Below are 11,569 nucleotides of genomic sequence, written 5' to 3'. Positions count from 1 at the left end.
AGAAAATATTTTTTTATTTTGCTTGGAGTGTACTTTGGGGGTTACAGCACCCTTTAACGGTCAAGCCAGCCGGCCCTTTACTTATGACACAGGCGCACGCTTGGCACTACTTTGTTGATGCACGTGCAGCTACTGCGCACACAATTCACAAACACAGAAAATATTTTTTTATTTTGTTTGGAGTGTACTTTGGGGGTTACAGAACCCTTTAACGGTCAAGCCAGCCGGCCCTTTACTTATGACACAGGCGCACGCTTGGCACTACTTTGTTGATGCACGTGCGGCTACTGCGCACACAATTCACAAACACAGAAAATATTTTTTTATTTTGTTTGGAGTGTACTTTGGGGGTTACAGCACCCTTTAACGGTCAAGCCAGCCGGCCCTTTACTTATGACACAGGCGCACGCTTGGCACTACTTTGTTGATGCACGTGCGGCTACTGCGCACACAATTCACAAACACAGAAAATATTTTTTTATTTTGCTTGGAGTGTACTTTGGGGGTTACAGCACCCTTTAACGGTCAAGCCAGCCGGCCCTTTACTTATGACACAGGCGCACGCTTGGCACTACTTTGTTGATGCACGTGCGGCTACTGCGCACACAATTCACAAACACAGAAAATATTTTTTTATTTTGTTTGGAGTGTACTTTGGGGGTTACAGCACCCTTTAACGGTCAAGCCAGCCGGCCCTTTACTTATGACACAGGCGCACGCTTGGCACTACTTTGTTGATGCACGTGCGGCTACTGCGTACACAATTCACAAACACAGAAAATATTTTTTTATTTTGCTTGGAGTGTACTTTGGGGGTTACAGCACCCTTTAACGGTCAAGCCAGCCGGCCCTTTACTTATGACACAGGCGCACGCTTGGCACTACTTTGTTGATGCACGTGCAGCTACTGCGCACACAATTCACAAACACAGAAAATATTTTTTTATTTTGTTTGGAGTGTACTTTGGGGGTTACAGAACCCTTTAACGGTCAAGCCAGCCGGCCCTTTACTTATGACACAGGCGCACGCTTGGCACTACTTTGTTGATGCACGTGTGGCTACTGCGCACACAATTCACAAACACAGAAAATATTTTTTTATTTTGTTTGGAGTGTACTTTGGGGGTTACAGCACCCTTTAACGGTCAAGCCAGCCGGCCCTTTACTTATGACACAGGCGCACGCTTGGCACTACTTTGTTGATGCACGTGCAGCTACTGCGCACACAATTCACAACACAGAAAAATTTTATTTTTTTTGCACTTGGGGGGAGCACCCCTGATGGACAGAGCACCCCCTGGACAACACTACAGCACCCCTTTAGGACTGGGACTCTGCACAGGACTTTGGAGTGGACACAGCCCCTATGGACAACTGACTGCACAACACAGTCCAGCCAGCCCCTATGGACTTTGGAGGAGTGGACACAGCCCCTATGGACAACAGCAGCACAGCACAACACAGCCAGCCCCTATGGACTTTGGAGGAGTGGACACAGCCCCTATGGACAACAGCAGCACAGCACAACACAGCCAGCCCCTATGGACTTTTGAGGAGTGGACACAGCCCCTATGGACAACAGCAGCACAGCGCAGCACAGCACAACACTACACTGCACTATACTACACTACACTACACAGCCCAGCCAGCCCTAACTCCCACCCTCCCTCTTGACTATCCACAGCTGAGTGAGAAAATGGCGCCGACGCGGGTACCTTATATAGGATCCAAAACCCGCAAGACCCGGAAGGCGGGACGATGACGTATTGCCTCGATTTCAGATCTGAGTCAGGCGGGAAAAGTCGAGTCTGACTCGGATCGGGAGGGGTTCGGATTTCAGAAATCCGAACCCGCTCACCCCTAATATATATATATATATATACACACAGCCACATATAAACGGAGATAACCATATATATATATATATACACACACATAGCCACATATATACACAGATAACCATATATATATATATATATATATATATATATATATATACACACATAGCCACATATATACACAGATAACTATATATATATATATATATATATATATATATATATACACACAGCCACATTTATACCAACACTGAAATATAAGGAACATATGTGCTATTATTACCTTGTTATGGTACCACGTTATCCCTGAGCCGGGTGCTCTCCTGTGATGTACTTAACAACTACCTCCACAGCCTGCACTCTGCCTGTCTCCACCTCAGCACTCTCCCCAATCAGTTCCCTCTTACAGTCTCACTAATAGCTCGATCCCCACAGCTTCTGGACCTCACCTAACAGAGAGGAAGGAAAGGGGGGGTGGGGGTGTATTCAGCATGCGGGACTCGGGAGCCGGGCATGCTATCCTGATGGGAGATGGTCCTCGGGAAAATGGCTGCCACTCCTTAACTCTTGCACACACACCTGTTACTATACATATTCACACTCTAGTGCCCAGACCTCCCCCTAGTGCCTGCTTCAGCGTGACATGACCAGCTGCTGGATTCTATGGGGACGCGGAGCGCTGTCCAGCGGCAGCGGAGTCTGTGCTGCTAGGAGGTGACTTCTAGGGTGGGGCGATCGCCACAATCGCCCCCCCCCCCTGGATCCGCCAGTGAGCCATGCTGCAGCACAGATGGTTAAATCAAATTAACTGGGATACTAATTAAGTCACCTGTGCTCAAGTATGGCTATCATTAAAACCAGGACTGTTAGTGTGCCTTGAGGACCGTGGTTGGGAACCCCTGGCTTAGTGAATAGACCCCCTTGTGCCAAACCACCACTGCTTCCACCGCCTATATTCCCAGCCCAGGGCTAAAACTGATCTCGACGGGACTTGGACATTGCGGTAGTAGACGGGGCTGACAAAGTGTTCTGCTGCTGCCTGCATGTAAATCACGCCATCTATTCAGCACCTAAATTAGACCCAAACAGAGCAGACGAAGATGGGTACCAGGCCAATCTCAGGCAGAACTGGCTAATACGCTAGATTGTAAGCTCTCATGAGCAGGGCCCTCTCTACCCTCTGTCTCAGTTCTGCTCCTTCTTTAGCTGCCTCATATGTTGTGGTTCTGCTGTAGGATTTTTTTTTTTTAATGTATGATTTGTTAAACCGACCGTCCGTCACTGAGAAGTTTTGTGTCTCCTTACAAATAACGGATAACCTCCGGAAAAAAGGGGGAGAAGGACAAGCGCCTGATAGTGTAATATACAGTATTAAGTAACAATTAGTCCAAATTAGGTATTCCGATGTATATGCGTGCCCAGGGGCGTTTTAAGAGAGGAGGGGGCCCGTGTGCACTCCTCGTGCGGGGCCCCCTCCTCTCTCCCTGGTGGCTGGCAGCCGACTGACGCGGCTGGCCAGCCACTGGAGCATTAGTAGACTCCGGGCACTAGAGTGTGCCCGGAGTCTACTGCGCATGCGCAGAACACCGGAAAAATGGCCGCGGTGGCCATTTTTACGGTGTTCAGAGCAGCAGTGACACCCGATGTGGGACCTCGGACAGGTAAGTTTAAAAAAAAATGTGGGTGCAGTGTGTGCGGTGCTGGGCCCCCCTGGACCCGGGGGCCCTTGTGCCCCGCACACACTGCACCCATTATAGATACGCCACTGTGCATGCCATGTATACACTTGTCAGTTAAGCATATAAAGCAAATCTAATGCTGCCCATCCACTAGGCGATTAAACCTAGTGATGGATCGATAACGACGGTCGTTATCGCTCTGTCGCTTGGTAATCGCCTGCAAATCGGGCAGTAAAATGTTAAAACGACCAGCGATACGCACGCCCGCTGGTCGTTTTTAACATCAGTCATCGCCCGAACATGACGGTCAATCTGACGACCGCCATCATGTTGCCATGTTCGGGGACAATTGATCTGCATACACTGAATGTTCAGTGTATGCACTTCACCCCGCGGGAGACGACGACGTCGTAATCGTGCCGTCATCCCCGCATCGTGTAGTGGATGGACAGCATTAAACAATCAGCTTCAGGGCTTCCCACCAGGGAACAACTTCAGATACCTCCTTCCGCTTAGATATACGTTCGTCACCAATGATATCACAGCAACGATTTATGGATATCTGACGCGTATACTGCTGTACTGCCAGTTGCAGACGGTCTGTCTTCGCTCTTCAAATTAAGACTGCCTGCGGTGCCAGCTCTCTTATTTTCTCCTATCCCACAATTCTCCTTCTGGTTGTTACTGATAGGCAGAGGGAGGTTGGATCTCATCTCCTCATCTAACAGCAACAACAAAATGGCTGCTGTGGAGGATAACCTACAACTGAATGGACAGATGTTCCTCTGACGTTCCGGCCAATGATATGGCTATATTCTGGACAGATAACTTGCTAAGCCTGAATTTAGGAATCAGCGTTTGCACTGCTCTATAAGAAACCAAAAAGGCAATTGCAACTTGCACCAGTTAAAAGCCAATGGCCGATCAGTTAGTAAAAGTGCACGCAAAAGTACCGTATGCCATCGAGCCATGGGGTCTGATTCTGAGCCGCACTCCACGCCGATGTTCCCGGAGTACAGTGATTTTCTGCTACTGTGCATACGCAAAAAAAAACCCTAAGAACTCTTACAGTGCATGCGTTCCACTGTGTGTACTCAGAGAGGGGCAGATGACACGGAGAAGCAAGGTATCAGAATTGTACTGGAAATTTGCTGGGCGGTGACTGTGAGGCGGCTATTCACAGACACGGAGATGGTCCATCTTGTGGGCGTGTTATGGGAGTGTCAGGGGCGTGCCACTGAACTGATTGCACACACAGATGCTTAATCGCTCACATTGGCGGCCATTGGTGTGGATTAACAGATAGACAGTAAAAAGGTCGACAGTGTCTAGATAGACACCAGATGTTAGACAGTCAATAGGTCGACACTAAATGTCGACATGTAAGAAGGTCGACATGTACAAATCGGCGACAAAAATTGTCGCCACATGATTTTTTAATATTTATTTTAGCCATAATCTTCACCCTAACCCTCCCTCCTGGTGCTTAACCCTAACCGTCAGGGTAGGTGCCTGAGCCTAACAGTCCCTTCTAGTGCCTAATGGTGCATACACACTGTCAGATTTTTCTTTATTTAAAAAATCGTTCAATCGCTCATATCTGAAGGAAAATCTGACATATCTACAAATAGAAAGTATGGTGGTCGCTCAAATCAGCTTAATGATATTGCCCAGGTGCTTGTAAAGGGCGGGGTTTACACTGAACCAGAGAAAAAAAAGGGATATTCCCTCCAGCACACTGCAGCAATATTGGCAAAAATACTTGAATCCTACATGATAACAGAAGTCAGAGGTATTAGTTGCATACATTTGCGTGAGGTCACTGGTACCTAGTGAATTAGGCTGCAGTCTAGCAGACGGCTTTCACTTTGAGATATTCCGTTTGACATTAGCTGAACAAGAATATAACACCAGAGCACAAATACATAATATTATTTTTTATTATTATTATTAATAATGAATATCCTGCAAGTAAACACGTCCGCTAACTAACGAGTGACATGCAATCAGGAAGCCTGATTAGAGAAGATAATTACTGGTTTCTGAATATCAATGCTACTCTTTGGGAAATATTAATTGAATAAGTCATGGTTTACTTAAAAGTAAGCGCCATCTGGAGACGCCTCGAAAACGCTTAGTCACAAAAAAATGAATAGATGTGAGCGATTTGTCTGAGTAAATAAAGCAATATAATTATACTAATGATTAAGGCTATTAGTAAAATAGCTGCAAACTACAGCAAAACATGATGCACCAAGCTATAAAGCATACCCATCTGCTCTAATGATTAATTTGGCATTAAACAGAAGGATGAAGTCCATGCTTGCACTCTACGTGAACATAAGGCGTGGACAACATTGCACATCTGGGTCTGGTAGTGGAATGGACATATACAGATTATGGGGGCAACCATGCTGGCTGGACCAGTATGTACCTAATCATTTACTAGGAACCAGTGACATCATAAAGGCACTGCCTAATATTCATGAGGCCTGCCTAATATTCATGAGGCCTGCCTAATATTCATGAGGCCTGCCTAATATTCATGAGGCCTGCCTAATATTCAGTGAACAAGTAGATCAGCATGCAAAATAGCTGCATTTGTCATGAGGTTATGTAACAACTGCACAGCACAGCATTCTCATACCCCTTTCAGGCATACACCAAAAACCCGGGTTTTCGCTATATGTGAACAGAAATGACCCGGGTCGAAGTCCTGGGTCCATGACCCTGCTCTGTACCAGGGTTTTCCCGGGTGAACCCCTGGTAGGCTGTAGTGTGAATACATCCAACTCAGGTTTCTAGACCCGGGTTTTAAGAAATCTTTCTCATTGGCTGTTCCGTGCACCTGCAGATGACATCAACTGCAGTCAACCGGACCACGACAGGGGAGCAAATTAATTTAAGTGTGTATTATTTTACGTTTAACTTTTTTATGTGAAAATTTTGTCTTTGTATAGACCAAGACTTATATTCATAATTATCTTATATTGTAATGTAAACATTTATTGGTTTTCAATAAAAAAAAAAAACACATTGGAAACAAAGTTTGTGGCCTTTACTCTAAAAATGGTAATTTTTATACTATGTCATTACTGTGAATAAAAAAAATAAAAATAAAAATGTTCCTTTTAAATCCATACCAAATTTCAGGGCAGACCCGGGTTTAGTGTTAATGTATCCGACCCTGGAATTTCCCGGGTTTTGGTGTAGTGTGAATGGGGGTCTCATCGATTTTGTCCCTCACTATTCTACCTTCTCCATCCATCGACTTCAGCTTTGTCCCTCACTATTCTATCTTCTCCATCCATAGACTTCAGCTTTCTGCCTCATTATTCTACCTTCTCCATCCATCGACTTCAGCTTTCTGCCTCATTATTCTACCTTCTCCATCCATTGACTTTGTCCCGCACTATTCTACCTTCTCCATCCATCGACTTCAGCTTTGTCCCTCACTATTCTACCTTCTCCATCCATAGACTTCAGCTTTCTGCCTCATTATTCTTCCCTTTCCTTCATTATAAATCATTATTCTACCTTCTCCATCAATCGACTTTGTCCCTCACTATTCTACCTTCTCCATCCATCGACTTTGTCCCTCACTATTCTACCTTCTCCATCGACAATGTGCCTCACTATTCTATCTTCTCCATCCATCAACTTCAGCTTTCTTCCACGCTATTCTACCTTCTCCATTCATCGACTTCATCTTTGACCCTCACCATTCTACCTTTTCCATCCATCGACTTCAGCTTTGTCCCTCACTATTCTACCTTCTCCGTCCATCGACTTCAGCTTTGTCCCTCATTATTCTACCTTCTCCATCCATAGACTTCAGCTCTCTGCCTCATTATTCTACCTTCTCCATCCATAGACTTCAGCTTTCTTCCTCATTATTCTACCTTCTCCATCAATCAACTTTGTCCCTCACTATTCTACTTTCTCCATCCACTGACTTTAGCTTTGTCCCTCACTATTCTATCTTCTCCATCCATCGACTTCAGCTTTCCTCCTCGCTATTCTACCTTCTCCATCCATCAACTTTGTCCCTCACTATTCTACCTTCTCCATCAATCGACTTCAGCTTTGTCCCTCACTATTCTACCTTCTCCATCAATCGACTTCAGCTTTGTCCTTCACTATTATTCTACTTTCTCCATCCATCGACTTCATCCTTCACATTTCTACTTTCTCCAACCCATCAACCTTAGTTTTGTCACTTAGGATTTTACCTTCTCCAACCCATCATCATCACCTTTGCCTCTTACGATTCTACCTTCTTCAACCCATAGACTCCATCAACCTTAATTTTGTCCCTCGCGATTCTACCTACTCCAACCCATCAACTTCAACATTGTCCCTCACAATTCTACCTTCTCCAACCCATCAACTTCATCCCTCGCAATTCTTTCTCCATACCAACAACTTCAGTTTTGTTACTCACGATTCTACTAATTTTTCTGAAAACTTCTAAAACAAATTATAAATAACCAATACTTAAAATAAATTGTTTTTGCAGCAGTCACCTACAAGCAACTGTAGCAGCTATTTTGTCAACCGATACACAAGAACGCCGTTACGGAACCAGCGACACCACTGAGGAACTTCACAGCTATCCCATATTGTACCTGTAACACTCTTTTGGTAGTGTCTACAAAGCACCACGCAATGACCCACAGATAGCACTACATGTAAGGAATGAGACTGTGCTTTTGTGCACAAGTTACTCTATGCTATAATCCTATCTCGCTGCGGATCTCACCTTTTCTGCAGGGTCTGTGCTCGCTTTGTCAAACTTTGAGGGTTTAGGAGCCACGATGGATAGCAGCTGAAAGAAACCAAAGTCAAGTAATCATTATCACGAGATATAGGTCGCTTCCAGGTATTTTCAAATCAGAGGCCCTGCGCATTTTCAAGAAATCACACACTACAATTATCGGGGCGTTTAGTGGATATCGGGTGGGTCGCTCCGATAATTGCATTCTAGGGTGTAGAAGTTAATTTTATTTATTTTAAGTTAAAAAAAAAAAAAGTATCAAAATCTGCACTAATGGTTGTTTTGATGCCATCTAGTGGTCAATGTTAGAAAATGCCAAGTCCAGACAAGAGATAACAGGCCTGATTCATTACGGATCGCAATATTGCGCACTCATGCATGCAGTTCAACTGCGATAACATGCAAATCCATTGCAATCGCAATGCAAACTCAGCACTATATAAGGACGCCAACTTTACATTGCACACATGCGTAATACTTAGCAGAATAGCGAAACCATCGGTACAATCGAGTACCATCGCAGACTCATGCACATTTGAACAAGCCCTGACCTTACTCAGAAATTGCTAACAACCACGCACACTTTGAGACCATGTATGGTAATGGACAATTTATGCACGCCCCTGCAACGGCGTGCGAACTGGCACACCTGCGTTTCCCTGACCACCACCCCCAGTCACCACCCAGAAACGGTGCTTCCTGTCAGTCTGCGTAGCCTCTGCGATCGCAGTCCCGATCACAAAAGCTAGTTTGCGCACTGCAAAGCATATGCATGCGCGGACGCAACAATCAGGCAACTGCGTGCGTAATCGCCGTTGCGTACGGTAATGAATCAGGCCCAATGTTGGGTTTGTATCATGGAGATGACCAATCCAAGCGCATTCCTTATCTGAAACCCCTAATCCTGGTTTCCCCGGTTCAAATTTTTTAATTCTGTTACCTACACATCTCAATTCATATGTTCAGACAATAGTAGCCGTTTAGCATGTATGGTACACAATACACGTACAGGACCAGAAAGCCGTTTAGCATGTATGGTATACAATACACGTGCAGGACCAGATAGCAGTTTAGCATGTATGGTATACAATACACGTGCAGGACCAGATAGCAGTTTAGCATGTATGGTATACAATACACGTGCAGGACCAGATAGCTGTTTAACATGTATGGTATACGATACACGTGCAGGATCAGATAGCAGTTTAGCATGTATGGTATACAATACACGTGAAGGACCAGATAGCATTTTAGCAGGTATGGTATACAATACACGTGCAAGACCAGATAGTTTAGCATGTATGGTATACAATACACGTGCAGGACCAGATAGCCATTTAGCATGTATGGTGTACAATACACGTGCAGGACCAGATAGCCATTTAGTATGCATGGTGTACAATACACGTGCAGGACCATATAGCCATTTAGCATGTATGGTATACAATACACTTGCAGGACCAGATAGCAGTTTAGCATGTATGGTATACAATACACGTGCAGGACCAGATAGCAGTTTAGCATGTATGGCATACAATACACTTGCAGGATCAGATAGCCGTTTAGCATGTATGGTGTACAATACACGTGCAGGACCAGATAGCAGTTTAGCATGTATGGCATTCAATACACGTGCAGGACCAGATAGCAGTTTAGCATGTATGGTATACAATACACGTGCAGGACCAGATTTTGGGAGTAGCCTCAGTCACATTCATTTCATCCTTGACCCTTCTCTCACTGGTTGTGAGCCACAGAAAGAGTACAGGGTGGGACACACTCCCACCTATAATGGTAGGACCATTTACCATGTATATAATTTAAAAGACTATTTCTGTGCAAACTATCACTCATTAACGTGTGGAGGCAGCTAGGTTACAACTATTTATTTTATGTACTTCCCACCAGTGTTCCTCTCACGGCCAGGTCTGTTACGCATTATTTTATGTACTTCCCACCAGTGTTCCTCTCACGGCCAGGTCTTTTACACATTATTTTATGTACTTCCCACCAGTGTTCCTCTCACGGCCAGGTCTGTTACGCATTATTTTATGTACTACCCACCAGTGTTCCTCTCACGGCCAGGTATGTTACGCATTATTTTATGTACTTCCCACCAGTGTTCCTCTCACGGCCAGGTCTGTTACGCATTATTTTATGTACTTCCCACCAGTGTCCCTCTCACGGCCAGGTCTGTTACGCATTATTTTATGTACTTCCCACCAGTGTTCCTCTCACGGCCAGGTCTGTTACACATTATTCTATGTACTTCCCACCAGTGTTCCTCTCACGGCCAGGTCTGTTACACATTATTTTATGTACTTCCCACCAGTGTTCCTCTCACGGCCAGGTCTGTTACACATTATTTTATGTACTTCCCACCAGTGTTCCTCTCACGGCCAGGTCTGTTACGTATGCACAGCAACCCAACAAAATATAGAGCTCCCTTGCTCAGGGACGAATAACTAATACGCCATTTGATACAATGATCTCTCAGCATTTGGCGCTTTCTCACCCGTAGGGCAGCCGATAAACTCTGGATGACGAAGACGACGGGAATTCCAGCATTTTTAATGGCCTCCACAGCTTCATCGTGTCTGGTTTCTCTCAGATCTACACCCGACACCTGGAAATTATATTCAGAGGCAAATTATACACCTCAAATACAGGTTCTGTGTCACTATTCTATCATAGGAAACATTTTTAACAACTGAAACACATAATCAGTTTTATTGCAAATTTAGTAATGTACAAATTAGTACCAACATTTAAAACAATGCAACTGGAAGGGGGGAATGATCTACATAATGGCCAGACAGGGAGTACAATAATAAAATGCAATAATTCTAGATACCATAGCTTAAACTAATATTTAAATTCACTAGTTGATAACGAAGGCAGAGGTTTTACGGTACTCTGTGTTCGTGGGATGCAATTCCCACACTTGTCTGGGGTAAAAGAATGGTGAGAATGGTAACATGATGGTAACAGGATGGTTGTAATGGTAACAGAATGGGTAAAATGGTAACAGAATAGTTAGATTGGTAACAGAATGGTTAGAATGGTAACAGAATGGTGAGAATGGTAACAGAATGGTTAGATTGGTAACAGAATGGTGAGACTGGTAACAGAATGGTTAGAATGGTAACAGAATGGTTAGAATGGTAACAGAATGGTTAGCACCTGTAAGTAACACCAGCGGCGATAGAGGCAGATAATTTATGTAATTGCAACTATTATCCAACAACTTGGTTACCTCTCCTACGGTCTCTGCT

Source organism: Taudactylus pleione, unplaced genomic scaffold, assembly GCF_031769625.1.
Source record: "Taudactylus pleione unplaced genomic scaffold, aTauple2 ptg000756l, whole genome shotgun sequence".
NCBI classification, from domain to species: domain Eukaryota; kingdom Metazoa; phylum Chordata; class Amphibia; order Anura; family Myobatrachidae; genus Taudactylus; species Taudactylus pleione.
The sequence above is the reverse complement of the archived record's forward strand: the minus strand, read 5'-3'. Positions refer to the sequence as shown.